Source organism: Protopterus annectens, chromosome 8.part0, assembly GCF_019279795.1.
Source record: "Protopterus annectens isolate FY-2018-M chromosome 8.part0, PAN1.0, whole genome shotgun sequence".
In the NCBI taxonomy this organism is placed as follows: domain Eukaryota; kingdom Metazoa; phylum Chordata; order Ceratodontiformes; family Protopteridae; genus Protopterus; species Protopterus annectens.
Genome location: NC_056741.1, coordinates 909,796,099 through 909,812,828, shown reverse-complemented (window position 1 = coordinate 909,812,828; position 16,730 = coordinate 909,796,099). Strand labels below are relative to the sequence as shown.

The following is a 16,730-nucleotide window of genomic DNA, read 5'->3' as shown; positions in this document are numbered from 1 at the left end:
TGTATATAAAGGTTAGAGACTGCCTTCCCAACCACAGATTGATATCAGAATATAGGCAACAAGAGAACGGGATAAGAGCACTAAGTAAGAGACCATCTCTGGTAGACTTTGTAATAAAATTTAGTACAGAAGCTGATGTTAAAAAAGGGATAATTAGTAAGACATATAAAATATTACATGATGGCTATAAAAATCAATTAGGGGATGTTAGAAAAGATTGGGAAGAGAAACTGAAAAGGTGATTTACAAAGGAACAATGGAGGAATAGCTATATAAGTCCATAAGGTTTAGGATTTTTGCTTGAAAGTGTTTGCACATATGTTTTTAAACACCAACAGACTTGAAAAAAATTTTCCTCACTTTATTTGCTTAGGTATTTATTGATTGATTGATTTATATTTGTTTACTGGGAAGATCCGACTAGATAATTTTATCTGTTTTCAACAGAGTCCCAGGGAGAAAAACTCCACAAATAAAAGAACAAAAAAGACACATACATTGGTGAAAAGTGACATCATATTACAATATTGTCTAAATACATAGGTTAATGCAAATATCAATATGAATATGGCATGTAGAATAAGATACATATACCATCATTAAAACACAATAAATACAATATCATGTAGCACTAAAACCTGTTAACATGTTATAAGTGCAAGAGTTTATTACTCACCATAAAGCAAATCCAGAGTGGAAAATTCAAACAGTGGCTAAGAAGGAGAGTAAGAAACGAAGTGTGAGAAAAGTATTTGCTAGTGGCAATAAATGGAGTAGATATTTGAGGCAGGAGAAGTAATGAGTAAAAGCAAGATTAAGAGTAAAGGAAATAAGAGTAAGAGAAATAAAAACAAGGAAAGGAAGAGATAACATGGATATGGGTATTAGAGTTGAAGAACGTTTAGCCAGGAGAGCAGAAAGTGCAAAGCCAGGACTCAGAGAGGAATTCTTTTAGTTGTGGCCTAAATAAATTAATGTTATATATTGCCCTGATTGGTGCAAGGTTTGTATTCCAGACTTTTGCTACACATTGTGAGTAAAGAATTTGACAGCAGTTTTTACAAAGCTTATAGATGTTAAGTAGATTTTTGTCATCAGATTGAAAGTGATGATTTGGGAGGTAGTGGTACAGAATTAGGAGGAAGTGGCAGTAAATATGTTTGTGTGCTAAGAGAAGTTGGGTATAATTTAGTTGGTGGGATAATTCTAGCCAATGTAGAACTTTTAGTGGCGAGCACTGATGTGTTCTGTGACTCCTATAAGCTGCATAGCATGCTGCCTTTTAGGGTGGCCGGCAGGTTAGTCAACATAAGAGAACCATATAGGTCTTGTAGAGGCAAGAGTGAGTCTGGTGGATGCAGTAAGGAATTCTTTGGCTCTATCTAGTTTTTTGTATGGGGCACTACTTCAGTTGGCATATTTTAGGGATGTGACCTTAAACTTATTTTTCTCATGGGTTAAATGATTTGGGGAAAATAAAAACAGTTTGATTTTCTTTGGATTAAGAAGGAGTTGCTGGTTACAAAGCAGTTTTCAATAGATTTAAAGCCATATTGTGTAATTTTTCTAAATTTTCTAGATTGTCTAAGAGGAAGATAAGTATGAAATCATCTGTATACTGTACAAGGGATGTTTGTTGTATAGATGTATGAATATTGTTTATAAAGATATTAAATAGAAGAAGACCAAGAATAGAGCCTGTGGTTTACCTGTAATGATGAAAAGATGAAAATGATGAAGATAAGGGGAAAAGGTACACTTCCAGTTGACTGTCTGGTAGCATTCTGATAGGTACTTTTTAAAAAACTGAAAAGTAGGTTGTGAGATATCCATTGTGGGCAATTGTATTAGGGGATTATGAGACAAACTGTCAACAGCTTTTGATAAGTACCTCTGCTTCTAGCTTTATTTATGTTATCTGTAAAAGTCTAGAGGGAAGTTGTCATGCTATGAGCAGGTCTAAAACCATTTTGAGTATCAGTAATTGTTCCTTTAAGAGATGCTGGTGTAGTTGTTCATGTATACATTTTTCCAATATTTTTGAGAGGGAGGATAAGATGGCAGTGGGTCTGAAATCAGATAACTTGGTAGAAGTGCCATATTTCTGGAGACGGATTATACGGCATTTATTTCAAGATGGTAGGACTATAGGATTCCTGTATGGACCTGTTTATAATGATGTAAACTGGATATGCAATGGCATTAGCAGCAAATTTGAGGTATACTGCAGGAAGTTTTTATGCAGAGGATAAGCAGGGTTTAAGTTTGGAGAATAATTTTTTTATCAAGGAGGTGGCAACTGGTTTTAGTGTGAGGGTGGGAGTATTGGCAGATGGGATAGACATGAGTCAGGTGTATTATGAAATGATTCATTGGTGATGGCAGCTATGCTGTCAATGAAGTACAAGTTAAACTGAGTGGCATTTCTAAGGGGGAGTTATTAGAATAAAGGTTAAGAAGATTGTTAGCACCAGAATGCAAAATGTGGTTAATAGATTACCCTAATTTTTTTTGGGGGGGGGTTATATATATATGGTTATTTTGTAAATCAGAATAGTATTTTTTATCAAGGTTGACTTGCATTCTGGTAAGGTTACAAAGTTCTTTAAAAGCGCTGTAGGTTTTGAGAAGTTTTACGTTCCTGCCATTCTTTCAGTGCCTTTTCTCTATTTTATACGAGACTTCTACTCTTATTAGTAAGCCAATGAGCAAAGTTAGACTTTACTCTCTTCCTATGTAGTGGGGCAAGGTTGTTTAGCATGCTTAAAAAAAGATGAATGGAACCTTTTTACTGCCTCAGCTATTAGTAGATATCAAATGCAGAGAATTGTTTTTCAGGTAGATAGCAAATGCTGGTGGTATGATGGAAAAGAGAGAGGTAACTGAGAACACGTTTTTTGAGAGTATAACAAGTTGGCAGATTTGAAAGATTCTCTACAGGGTACTCTATCAGAAATGTTGGAGAAGTAAATGCCTGTAACAAAGGAAATAGTTCGTTTGAACTTGGACACAGGATCTGAATCATCTAGACATACATAGTAAGACCTTATAGGTTCATTGGTTCATAGGTTGGTACTAGGCTATCGGCCCTAGGGCCTATACAAGCCTAACCATAACAATTCCCTGGCTATTTCTTTCCACAATATTTACTTCCCTGGACCCCTGTCTAGCAGGGTGACTGACATGATCCCTGGGGTAAATTTCCTATCTCCCATCCAGTCGTCAAGGTTCCTTTCGAAGAGGGCCAAGGAGGCGCTCTGCTTGACATGTATGGACAGTCTATTGCAGAGTATGTGAAGTCTATGGGACAGGAACCTATCCCTCCAGCATGTTTTGTTCATTGTGATGACAAGGTTTAGGTCCCTGGAGCATGTGGCTAAGATGGATTGGGATTTCTTTAAGTGTAGCATATCTAACAGCTCTGAGTTTGACATGGCCTTGTATGTTAAGCAGAGATCACCTCTGAGTAGATGATATGTAACAGAGTATAGCTGGAGTTTTTTTAGTCGGTCAGTATAGGGCACCTGCTTTAGGCCTGTGAGTCTTTTAATGAGGTGTTTCTATTAATATTATTACTATTATTAAGTTTCATTGGCTTTTTGTGCAAAGGCAATTTTTTGCAATGTTCATTATTTAGACTCTGGGTCTTTTGATGATAATGATTTTCTTGTTAGCTAGTTGTAGTCTATAATTTTTGTCACATTTTAGGGACCTTAAGACCCTTTTGACATTACAGATTCTTGCATCGTACAAACATCTTTCAGTCGTCCAATTTTTGTCCAGTCTGGTGAGTGTGGAGTTTGACAGCCTAACTAAAAAGTCACCAATGACTAAGCTAGTTCACTGTGTGGCAGCAGACTTAGTGGGCTTTGTGGGCGGAGGCCTGCTTTTCTGGTGATTTTGTGCTGCAGTATGTGGAACTGGAGAAGGAGTAGGCATTGTTTGGGGTGCTGAAGGCTGAGGCTTTTTAAAGTATGTACTAAAAGAATCTGTGAAATATTTCTTTAAAGCCTCAGCATACATTATAGGCCTAGTGGTGTGCAGTGAATGATAATGTGTTGTGGATTTGTAAACCTTATAATAATGCACTGAAGCAAGGGGGTTGCCTCCATGTTTTCTTTTTATATTTACATCTCTCACAAGTTGTACACTCAATTGGTAGAAGCAGGTGAATAGTCAGTATGAGTAAGGCAGTTGCTATACTGCCTTTTGAACACCTAATGCAATCAGACTGGCCACAGATAGGGTAACAGCCGACTGTTGAGCCATAATGTCAGAGACTGGAAGACAAAAAATGGTCATATACTGTAGGATTGGAGGGAATCTGCTATGGACCCTGAAGATTTATGGATAAAGTATTTAGGGCGATACTATGAAATTAAATTAGTTGGTAGCTAAGCAAGTACTACTTAATGAAAAGATAGAATTAGGTTTGCTGGGAATGATAAACAATGGTGATTCACCTATTGCTACTACAGGTGTTGCTTGTGCTGCAGCTGCACTCAGCTAGGATTCAATGCTCCTTCTCTAACCAGAAACAAACCAGTAGCACTAATCTCAAACTTGCTCCTGGGAAGCAGGTAATAGGCTCTTTGGTGATCAGCAGTACTATATTAAATGTTGTGTGAATCTCTAGGTTTGTTGTAGTCTCCTCCTGGTAGATGCACTGGATAGCATAGGTTCATAGGTTCATAGGTAGGTACTAGGCTATCGGCCCAAGGATCTACGCAAGCCTAGCCAACAAGGTTTCCTGGCTTACGCCACCCAAGAAAGATATTTTTCTGTGCCACTGTCGAGCAGAGACATAGAAGTGATCCCCAGGGTGTATTTCCTATTTCCCATCCACTCATCAAGATTTTTCTTGAAGAGTGCTAATGAAGAACTTTGCTTGACATAGATGGGTAGCCTGTTCCAGAGTACGGGAAGTCTCTGGGATAGGAATCTATCCCTCCAGCATGTCCTGTTTATTGTGGTGACAAGGTTTAGGTCCCTAGAGCATGTAGCTCGGAGGGATTGGGATTTCTTTAGGTGTAGCATGTCCAACAGTTCTGTGTTTGACATAGCTTTATATGTTAGGCAGAGATCACCTCTGAGTAGGCGATATGCTACAGAGTAAAACTGGAGTATTTTGAGGCGGTCAGTGTAGGTCATTTGTTTGAGTCCAGTATTCCTCTTTGTGAGGTACTTCTGTGGCCTTTCCAGCTGCTGCAGATGTCTTGTGAGGTACATTTCAAAAGGGGCGTTGTACTCTACAGTGGGTCTAATGAGTGTCAAGTAGAGGGGAATGATGACCTCTTTTTTCCTGGATGAGAACCCTTTTATGATGAGGTGTGCCATGTAGAAGGACTTCCTGACTACTGTGGCGATGTGACTATCAAAGGAGAGGCTACTGTCCACCTGGGTCCCAAGGTCTCTTATCACGCATTTGGTGTTAAGTAGATTGCTGCCTATGTGGTAGTTCATGGGTACAGAGTTTTTACCAAAGGGGATGACACGGCACTTTCTGGCATTGAGCTTGAGGCCATGGCTCTGACACCAGGCATCTGTCTCAGAGAGGCCCTTCTTTAGGATGTTCACATCATTTGGGGACTTGACTATGGCTCCTAGTTTGCAGTCATCTGCAAACTTCGTTAGCCAGAGGCCTTCTGTGTTAGCCTGTACTTCAGAGAAGTAGATACCAAACAGGAGCGGTCCCAGGACGGAACCCTGTGGTACTCCACTTGTCACTGGTTTCAGGTCAGATTTGGAGTCTGCAACTTTTACAGTGTGGGTTCTGTCAGTGAGCCAGTTGGCAACCCATCTTGTGACGTAGGGATTTATGCCTAGTTTATTGAGCATGTACGGCAGATCAGTGCAAGAGAGCTAAGATGCACAATAGTCCAAAACCAGACCACCCACCCAGCAAAGTCCCATATACACTGCCTAGTCAAAAACAGTCATGGGTCAATGTTCCTGTGCACTTTCTCTCACCAGGAGCAAAACAGAAAAACTAATTCCAAGCTGATTCATGAAAAGTTATTTGTGCACTAGCAGTGAGTAGTTATCTTGCCCAGATGTTTCTGATTTTTAAACATTGGATGGAAGAAAATGGATTAACACTCTAGGTATTGCAGTGTGCACTAAACAGTGGGAATTTATTAAAGCAAGGGGTAACTGAAGTGTTAACAGTCTAAGGTGAGGGCCTTTCTAGTCTGAAACTCTGGTACTCACTAGAAAGAGCAGAAAAGAAGAGACTGGGAGGAGCTTTCAAAGTCAAATGTATGCAAAGGGCGGGCCACTCAAGAGCTACTTAATTTAATAACACAGCAGGCAAAGGGTGAGTGGATGGGAAGCTTAGTCACACAACGGCAGCAGTCATAGGTCATTGGCAGCACCAAAAGTTTAACATTTTTTTCCTATTATGCGTACCTTAAATAACAAATGCTACTAATCAGCTCCTCCCATAGATCACCTAAAGTTAATCTATTTACAGTGCTAATAACAGTGATAATGAAAAATAGGTCATTTTGCTACCAGTGTTGTTTTCTGATTGGCTAGATGCAATTACTGTTTTATTTGATTTTTATTCTTTTATTTTAACTTTTTAACTTTTGATTTTCATAAAAATGAATTTAATTTCGGAGCATTGATTTAGATAGGCATGTTGCTTGGGAAGTTTGAGTTTATGGATTTTGCATGCTCAGTGCGTTAAATTACTTTTTTACATTGTAGTAAATGGGAAATGCTCTCTGTATTTTAGTTTATCTCTGTATCTGTTCATCCATCTATCTATCTATCTATCTATCTATCTATCTATCTATCTATCTATCTATCTATCTGTCTATATACAGTATCTATCTATTTGCTAGTAGGTTACCCAGGTACTGATCATCATGGACCTTATTAACAAAGATATAGGAAATCTCCAATGCTCAACCCCACCCAGTTTAGCTTTGTCAAGAGGAGATCATGCCTGTTAAACTTGGTGGACTTCTTCGAGACAGTCGCCAAAGCCCTAGACGAGGGTAAATCAGTGCATATGGCCTACCTAGATTTAGCCAAGGCCTTTGACACAATCCCCCACTAAGGCATCATTGAAAAACTCACCCAGCTGGGTCCAAATGGAGAGATGATAAAATCAGAAAAAGAAGAGAAGTATTTATGGAAGTGAATTCATCCTCAAGTCTTGGTGAGTACTTTCATGAGGTGGACCCTGTTTTTCACAAAATCTCACCAAGACAACATTGATATATAGACTGTATTTTGTATAGCATATATAATGGACAGAAGTAGGTTAAAAAATAAAGAAGACAGCTGGGTGCACCAGTCCCAGGATAAAAAAGTCCCCAATCCTGTTGGGCACATTGGTAGCAGAACTAGAAAAAATGGCAGTGTAGTATCCTCAAGACATGGAAATATTCCTACAATGGGGTTAGGCTAGGCCCAGGGGGAGGATGTCCCCCTGTTGTAGAAGGAAGTAGCAGTACACAAAAATCACAAAAACTGATAGGACAAAAAGAACAATACAGATGACAGAGTGGACTATTGAGGATAAGAAAGAAATTATGTATTATCACTATTATGCAAGAAGCTCAGAATTTCCCGACAAAAGATATATGAAAAGATTAAGAGAGAAATTAGAGGAAAGCAAAATACTTCCATAAGAAACTTTGTCAGAAGATTCAAATAAAAATTTGTGCTAATTAATACAATAGATCCATGAAAAGCACTATGTAGACAGTGAAACATTGTTCCATTTGGAAAAAGAAGTGACTGAGAAAATGAGAAAAAAATTTTGAAGGGTATAAAAAAGAAATATGGACATGGGAAAGAAAGAAAAATCTGATATGGTGCAATATTTATCTAAAGCAGAAAGCCAAATTAATCAACACAAAAGGCAGTTCTAAAGATATTCGAAGATAAATATTGGCAAAGACATCCGGATATGGAAAATTTCACAATAAGATAACAAAGAGGGAATGTAGAACAGAAAATTAGTCAAGTTAAAAAAAATAGAAGCTGAAGTTATGGAATATTTGTAAAGTGAAGGATTCAGTGTAGAAAGTTTAATACAGATCATATCACAGCATGATGGAATGGGTCTATATTATAGTATTCAAGTTTTTAAACTTCGAATGCTATAATATCGACCCGTTTTTGTCAAAAACACAAAATAGCGAAGCCACGGAACTTCAAAATCTTACCTAGGGTAAGATTTCGGTTGTCCGTTCCATGGCTTTGCTATTTACTATACTGTGGTGGGAAGGTTACAGACCGGGGTAAGGTATGTATGTGAACGGAGGTTACCAACCGGGTTAAGGTAAGTGTGGGAACGGATCGGGGTAAGGTGAGTGTCCGATAGTTAGGGGCATTAGGGTTAGGGAGCGGGTAAAGTGAGTCTGAGATAGTTAGGGACTTTAGAGTTAGGGAGCAGGTAAGGTGAGTGTGCAGTAGTTAAGGGCTTTAGGGTTAGGGAGCGGGTAAGAGAAGTGCGCGGTAGTTAGGGACTTTAGGGTTAGGGAGCGGTTAAGGTGAGTGTGTGGTAGTTAGGGACTTTAGGGTTAAGGAGTGGGTAAGGTGAGTGTGCAGTAGTTAGGGACTTAAGTTTAGGGGTGGGTTAAGATGAGTGGATAGGTAGTAGTATAAGGTTAGAATTCTGGTTTTGTTAAGTTTATGTGTACGGTTTATTTATTTTGGTGTGCTTGTGTTGTGTGTTTGTGTTTCGAAACAGCAAATTTTTTCCCTGGGAAAAATTTGCTGTTCTATATGTTTGATATTTTGTGGTTTAGATATTTTAGGTATGATGAAATAGCATTCGCTATTTAAATCATACAATAGGGTAATATAAACATGATGGAACAACTAGTCCCCAAAGTAAGGTGAAACAAGAGGAGCACGAGACATATGAAGAAGAAATATGGACATGGGAAAGAAAAAGAGATTTAATATAGTGCAATATTTGTGCAAAGGAGAAAGCAAAACTAATCAATGAAAAAAGAGCAACACCAAAGATATCTGAAGAGAAATAGTGGCAAAGACATCCAGATATGGAAAATTTTACAATACAAAAAATAAAAAAACAAAGAGAAAAAGCAGGAAAAGAGGATTAGTAATGGAGAAGTTAAAGAAATAGAAACTGAGATAATGGATTACCTGCAAAGTGAAGGATTTAGTGTAGAAAATTTAATTCAGATAACAACACAACAGGATAGAGCAATGGACACCCTAATTAAGGAGAAACCAGTGGAGCAGGAAGCATCTAATCAGTTGACATATGAAGATATATTGGAGCCTCCCATAGTAAACCAGTACAAAGGTTCAGTTGGAGTTATACAGCAAGAGAAAGAACAGGAAACTGAACTCTAACATAGTCAATATCGTGGAGTGATAGGCTTGTGAGTTCCCATATGAAAGAGCAAGAGATAATACAGGGTGAAACTGAAGAGAACGTGGCACAGGAAGAAGCTCTGGAACTTTCTATAGAATGCCCACAGGAAATGGTGAACAAAAATGTGGCCTCAGTTTAGAAGAAAATGATCTAAGAGTAGAGTTATTTGATTTCATAGAGATGGATAGACATATTAAGATCAATGAAAGAAATAGGCAGCAAAGGGTCAATAAAACCCAAAAAGTTAGAAGTTTGATAAAACAAATGAACACACTAATTAAGACTGTCCATAGAAATTCATACAATATATCAGAAATAAATAGGATACATTACTGTGCAGCCCAATTAATAATAGATAAAGTCCTACCACAAGAACACATGGTAGTAAGGGAAAGGATGGAGAGAAAGCTAAATGGCATCATGGAAGTATCGAACAGAGAAAACTATAAAGCAATTAAGACAAGATGTTTCACTGTTAGAAGAGTATAGAAGAGGGAACAGAGCAACAAAAATACTAGAAGAGGGAACAGAGCAACAAAAATACTTACAAAGACAGATGTGATAAAAGCAATACACAGTATTATAACAGGTCAGGATTTATCATACACTATCACAAATAATTAAAAGAATCAGTACAGGCAGAAAAAACTTAGAAGATACACAGATATATATAAAGGAAAAATACAAAATAAGCAATTTATTTATGACCCAAAAAAGTTTTATAAAGAATTGGGAAAGAAGGTAAAATTAATTGAAAGACCACCAAAAAAAAAAAGAAATAGATACATTTTGGAGAAATATTTATGAAGATCCTGTATGTATGTATGAACATTACAAACATGCTAAATGGATAGAAGCGGTAAAAGAAAGAATGGAAGTTCAAATGTACAGGATATGAAATGGAATGAAGTAATGGCCAAAGAGATTGAAATAAAGTTAAGAAACGCATCTAATTGGAAAACCCCAGGCTCAGATGCAGTACCTAACTTCTGGCTAAAAGTATTAACATCTTTGCATGAAGATTTAGACTTGAGTAAGAACTATTTATATGCATCCCAAACAGACACCAGCCTGGCTAACAACATGAAAAACAAATTTCCTACTTATGAGTGAACCTGTAAACTACCCTAAAAACTATAGACCAATAACTTGCCTTCCGATGACATATAAACTATACACTGGTATTGATGCAGACAGAGTTTATAGTCATTTAGAAGAAAACTCAGTTATGGCAATAGAATAAAAGGATAACAAAGGAAAGTCATATGGAACAAAGGATCATTTGTTTTTAAATAAAATCATGTTGGAGAACCGTAAAAAGGATAGACTACAAAAAAAAGTTGATAGTATCCCACATTCATGGATAAAAGAGTGCTTAAACATGAATAAGATACAACCTACACTGATAAACTACATCACAGAGACCATGCAACAGTGGCAAACCACTTTGCAGTTAAGCCATGATAAAGGACAAATTATTATTTCAGGGATAAAAATCTAAAGGGGGATATTCCAGGATGACTCTGTCACCATTGTTCTTTTGCCTTGCCCTTAAGCCATTAAGCTGTCTGCTTAACAGATTAGGTCATGGCTCTAATATGGCTCCCAGAAAGCAACGATCTGTAAAGAGTTCTTATATTCTCTTTGTCGATGATTTAAAACTGTTTAGCTCTTCAGATGAGGAACTGAAAGTACAACTGCAAGTAGTCAAAACTTTTTCAGATGATATAAGAATGTCATTTGGACTTGATAAATGTGCAAAAGCAATCTTTAAAGCAGGAAAGCTGCAGCACCAAGAAAACATCAGTTTGGGACAAGAATGTGATATAAAAGGACTTGAGCAAGAGGAAGTATATATTTGGGAATTGATGAAGGATCAACAATACAACATGAATAAATGCAAATAAAATTCAGTAAGGAATATTTTAGAAGACAAACTAATCCTGAAAACAGCTTTGACATCTAGGAACAAAGTTCAAGCTATAAATCAATTTGCTATTCCTGTCCTAGCTTACAGTTTTGGAGTAAATGACTGTCCCCAAAAGGTGTTGGACAGATTAGACAGGAAAACAAGAAGGATGCTTCATGCTCAACAAATGATTTATAAAAATCAGTGCATAGCAAGATTATATATTCACCGTTCTGAAGGAGGTATGGGCCTCCTTGAAACTGATTACATGTATAGATCTGCAATGGTGGGACTGCATACATATCTGCTGACCTCACAAGACCCAAACATAGTGAAAGTTTTGAAACATGGGGAGAATAAATCTAAAATGACTTCCCTTCTTAGTCTAAGAGAAGCATATCGGCGTCAAGCAGGTATGGAAATCAAACCAGTAGCAGATAAAAATCAGGCAGCAACTGAATGTGCCAAAAAACAAAAGAAAGTATATAAAGTGAAGGATTGGATGAGAAGGCAAAATATGAGGAAAATGCATAAATATAGTTGCAAGTATAGAAAACTCCTGGAACAACCTCATGTTGAGAAGGATCGAATGGAAGAATGGTTAAGGAGAGGTGAATTTAAAAGATGAAAGGTTAATATTGGCGGCACAAGATAATGGACTATGTACATGTTGGTTTATAAAGTCCATTAAACATGTGAGAGAAACAGATAAATGTAGGTTTTGTAAAACAGAATTGGAAACAGTTGCACACCTCGTTGCTGGTTGTGACATACTAATGGCAGAAGGACTGTATACTGAAAGGCATAATAATGTGGCAAGACTGTTGCACAGGGGATTATGCAAACATTATAATACTGAAGTAGGTGAAAACACTGGAAACATGATCCACACAGCATCACAGAAAATGATAAAGTCTACATCACATGGGATCACCCATTACCAACAGTTCAAAAGATAGATGCAAGAAAACCAGATATAGTGGTCCATGAAAAGATGACAAAAGTAACATTGATCATTGAAATCGCTACACCCAGTAACTACAGTGTCCTGTGTACAGAGACGCACAAAGTCATTTGCAGGCAGAAACGAGAGCAATCTGGAAGAAAGATTCCCAGACAGTTCCAGTAGTAGTAAGAGCAATGAGTCTTATAAAAAAGGAATCTACAATCGTATTTAGATATTATTACTGATACATGTAACTCCATATGAATTGCAGAAGGAGTCATTACTGGGCACACTGAGGATGCTGTGAAGCACACTTCTGGCTGACATCAAACATTGAAACAATACTAATTTCATGAACTTTAATCATATTTTGACTTAGGAATGGGGTCCATTCCTGTCATGGTATTAGAAACCGAAAAGATTTGGAGAAATTAAAAACTGGATATCAACCCATATATTGTCAGGTGGGTTGCATGCTGGCTCAGTTATATAACTCATACGGTCAAAATAGGGGACTCCACCTCCTCCAGCAGACCTGTAACCAGTGGTGTTCCATAATGATTGGTTCTGGGACCCCTACTGTTCAGAATCTACTTCTCCGAAGTACAGGCTAAAACTAAAGAACTGTGTCTGACATAGATTTTTGATGACTACAAACTGGGAACATTCATTGAAACTTGTAGTGATGTCAACATCCTGCAAGAAAGTTTTAAGCAGACTAATGACTGGTGCCAAAGTCATGGTCTTAAACCTAATAAAAAAAATGCATTATCATCCCCTTCAGCAAGGGTGATGTTCCTACAAACTACCATAGCAATAGCAATGCACTAAGCACACAGTCGGTGGTGAGAAATCTGGGTACACAGGTCGAAAGCAACCTTAACTTCGATCACCATGTCTCCACAGTGGTACAAAAGCATTTTATATAGCTCATCTCATAAGTAAGGGCATTGCCTCCACCCCCGTATTCTTCGCTCATCAGGCCAGTAATAAAGTACAGTGCTCCCATTGGTATGTTCCTTTCCAAATATCTGCAGCAACTGGAGAGATCACAAAGGTTCCTTACAAAGAAAATTCAGGGTCTTCAAGATCTGTCTTATGAGGACAGTCTGAAATCATTGTCACTTTACTCTGTGTCATACAGACTGCTCAGAGATGACTTGTGCCTTGCATATAGAGCAATCTCTGACCCAGCTTTAATAGAAATGCTGCACATTTGCACGTCAAATGGCAGGGTCTACTTCACGATGTTGAAAGCAGACAATATCGAAGCTAATATTGTCGATAGCACAACATTGAAAGTGCAGAACATCGTGCAGGTAAATGGAAATCTGTGTAGGGGGAGATTTCCATTTACCTCAATGTAGTGCGGTCTCTGAGTTGGAATATTTAAATGGGGGGGGGGTGCATGGGGGCTTGCCCCCCTGCCTACACTAGTTAGTTTTTATTTTTGTTTGTTTTTTATTTTAACGTTATTTGATATTTTACTACATTGATCACTAGAGGCCGACCTTTAGTGATTCGATGTAGTAAAATTTCCATAACGTGATATAGACGCAAATGGCACACGGGGTCACTCGCTCTTACGACCTTAACCTGGTATGTGACATCAACAGAACTTGCTGGAGAGACAGATTTGTCTCACAGAGGTTGCCCCACCTTTGAAACAAGTTTTCTATTCATGTTAAAAAGCCCCTCGTTGGCACTATTTAAGTGTAAAATGGACAATTGGATGGATAACCAAAAATTCACCCCAGAGGTCCCACCTTTATCCCTCTTGGACAGGGGCATAGCTGCTGATTTTAAGTTATGCTTGAACCAGACACACTTGAGAACATAGGTTGAACTTTCCTAGGCTTGTGTGGGCCCTAAGGCTGTTAGCCTAGTAGCCTCCTATGATCCTTTGACAACAGTGCAAAACCAGGAAATTAAAAAAGAAAAATATACAACAGTAATACAGTAACTATTAAATATGCAACAACAATGACCATCAGAAAAAGATAATAAATATAAACAAAGAACAAAATTTGGAAAATATTTTCTACAATTGAGAGAAGATTATCTATAAATGTACAATATGAATGAACAGCAGGCATTTAAGCAGCCAGCAGTTCATAAGGAGTACAATGTTACAGTGTGGTTATGGAGATGTTCAAATTATTTTAATCAACATCACTAAAGCATGTGCACTTGGCTTCTTTATGGAGATATACTTTCAATGAAGTTGTAACACCAAAGTGTGATTATCTTCTACATTTAGCAGGTGGCTCCACAGAGCAGGTTCTAATCTGGAGAAAGCTCTTTCTTCAGTAACATTTTTGTACTTGGGACAGGCTAAGATGAGAATCTGGCTGCTTATTAGTGTGTAGTGTTATTTTCTATGAGGTAGTTTTCTTTCCAGAGGAAGTACTATCCAAGTTTTAATATTCTGAAATTAGAGCTCCAAGTAGTAAGGTAACCCTATTTGTAAATGGCAGCCTTGTAATAAATCATGGTGACGCATGTTTAAATCTGCCAAGAGGACAAATCTACAAATTTTGTTTTCTGTACTTTGAAGCTTCTCAGTATTATGGGATGAGTGCAGACGTAGCAGAGATAAGTCATATTCTAATTTGGGAAGAACACTTTTTTGCTATAGTTGCATGTGCAACTTGTGATAAGAGATAAGAAATTCTATAACAAAGTTTGAGCTGAGAAAGAACATTATTAGTGATTTTTGTCCAAGTGTATTGTGAAGTTTATGGGAGGGACAACACTTTTGCTCTGTGACACTAGAGATGAAATTGCCTTTAATTTCTTTAAGAAGTAGAGGTGTTAGGGAAGTGAGCTTGTATAGGGTTGAAAAGGTCATAACATCAGTCTTCTTTGGGTTTATTAAAAGTCATTTGCTAACTAGCCATTCACATAGTTCAGATAAGCTGGCTCGTACATTTGACTGATGGATGTTTTGTGTTTTCCTAGAGTCAAGAAGTAGCATATCATCTGCATACACAACAAGATTAGGAAAGAATAAGTTAAATGCAAGTTTTTTAATAAACAGTGAAAAGAACAGATGTCTTAACACTGAACCTTGATCCATTTTCAGTGAATGAGCTATTGGCATAAATTTGAAAGGTACCGATTCATAATTAATTCTGGAATCATATATTTCTGTTACCTCAAAAATGAGTTTGCTGAGTTTTTTAAGGAGCTTATGATTAGACAACCACAAAGCATTCTATAGCTATGTCAAAAATCTCAATGGCAACACTCAGATCTGCTCTGAGTTACAGCACAATGGCACTAAATATACAGAACCAACTGATATTGCCAACATCCTGACAGATAAGTTCACTGCTAACTTTACCCCCCTCTCACCTCCTAGAGGGCTCATCTCATTACCAGAAGAATGCAAAGTTCCTGTAATCACAGCTGCACAGGTAAAAAACACACTCTCCAAAGCCAAGAACACAGCATCCATGGGACCTGACAATATCCCCGGCTGCGTTCTACATGAACTACAGAACGAACTGGCACCCCACCTAAGTACCATGTTCAATCATAGCCTCACCACAGGCTTTGTGCCCACTGAATGGTGCACCGCAATGGTTATCCCACTCCACAAAGGGGGAGCCATGATGGACCCCGAGAACTACCGCCCCATTAGCCTGACAAGCCTGGTCTGCAAGGCCATGGAACGTATCATCATGGAACTCATAAACAAAGACATTGGTAATCTCCAAACTCTGGATCCCACACAGTTCAGGTTTGTAAAAGGCAGATCACGTCTCCTAAACCTGATAGACTTCTTTGAAGCAGTCACCAAAGCCATAGATGAGGGTAAGGTGGTTCACACAGCCTATCTAGATCTCGCCAAGGCTTTCGATACCATCCCCCACTCTGGAATTATAGATAAACTCACTAAACTAGGTATAAATCCCTATGTCATAAGATGGACTGCCAACTGGCTCATGGACAGAACCCATACTGTGAAAGTAGCAGACTTCAAATCCGACTTCAGACCAGTGACAAGTGGAGTACCACAGGGTTCAGTCCTGGGTCCTCTCCTGTTTGGTATCTACTTCTCTGAAGTACAGGCTAACACAGAAGGTCTTTGGCTAACAAAGTTTGCAGATGACTGCAAACTGGGAGCCATAATCGAAACTCCTAACGATGTGGACATCCTACAAAGGGGCCTCACTGAGACAGATGCCTGGTGTCAAAGCCATGGCCTGGAGCTCAATGCCAAAAAGTGCACTGTCATCCCCTTTGGAAAAAAATCTGTACCCATGAACTATCACATAAGTGGTAGTCTACTTAACACTGAAAGTGTGATAAGAAACCTTGGGACACAGATGGACAGTAGTCTCTCCTTTGATAATCACATCGCCACACTGGTCAGGAAATCCTTCTACATAGCACACCTAATCAGAAAAAAAGAGGTCATTGTTCCCCTCTACTCATCATTCATTAGACCCATTATAGAGTACAGTGCCCCTTTTGGTATGTACCTCACAAGACATCTACAA

The 16,730-nt window shown here is 38.2% G+C and overlaps 1 protein-coding gene across 1 annotated transcript in view; it reads right to left on the bottom strand.

The window, feature by feature from the left end:
- The window catches only part of LOC122809148 (carcinoembryonic antigen-related cell adhesion molecule 21-like), a 618,106-nt gene that overhangs the window by 252,875 nt on the left and 348,501 nt on the right, over positions 1–16,730 (bottom strand). The window lies entirely within an intron of this gene.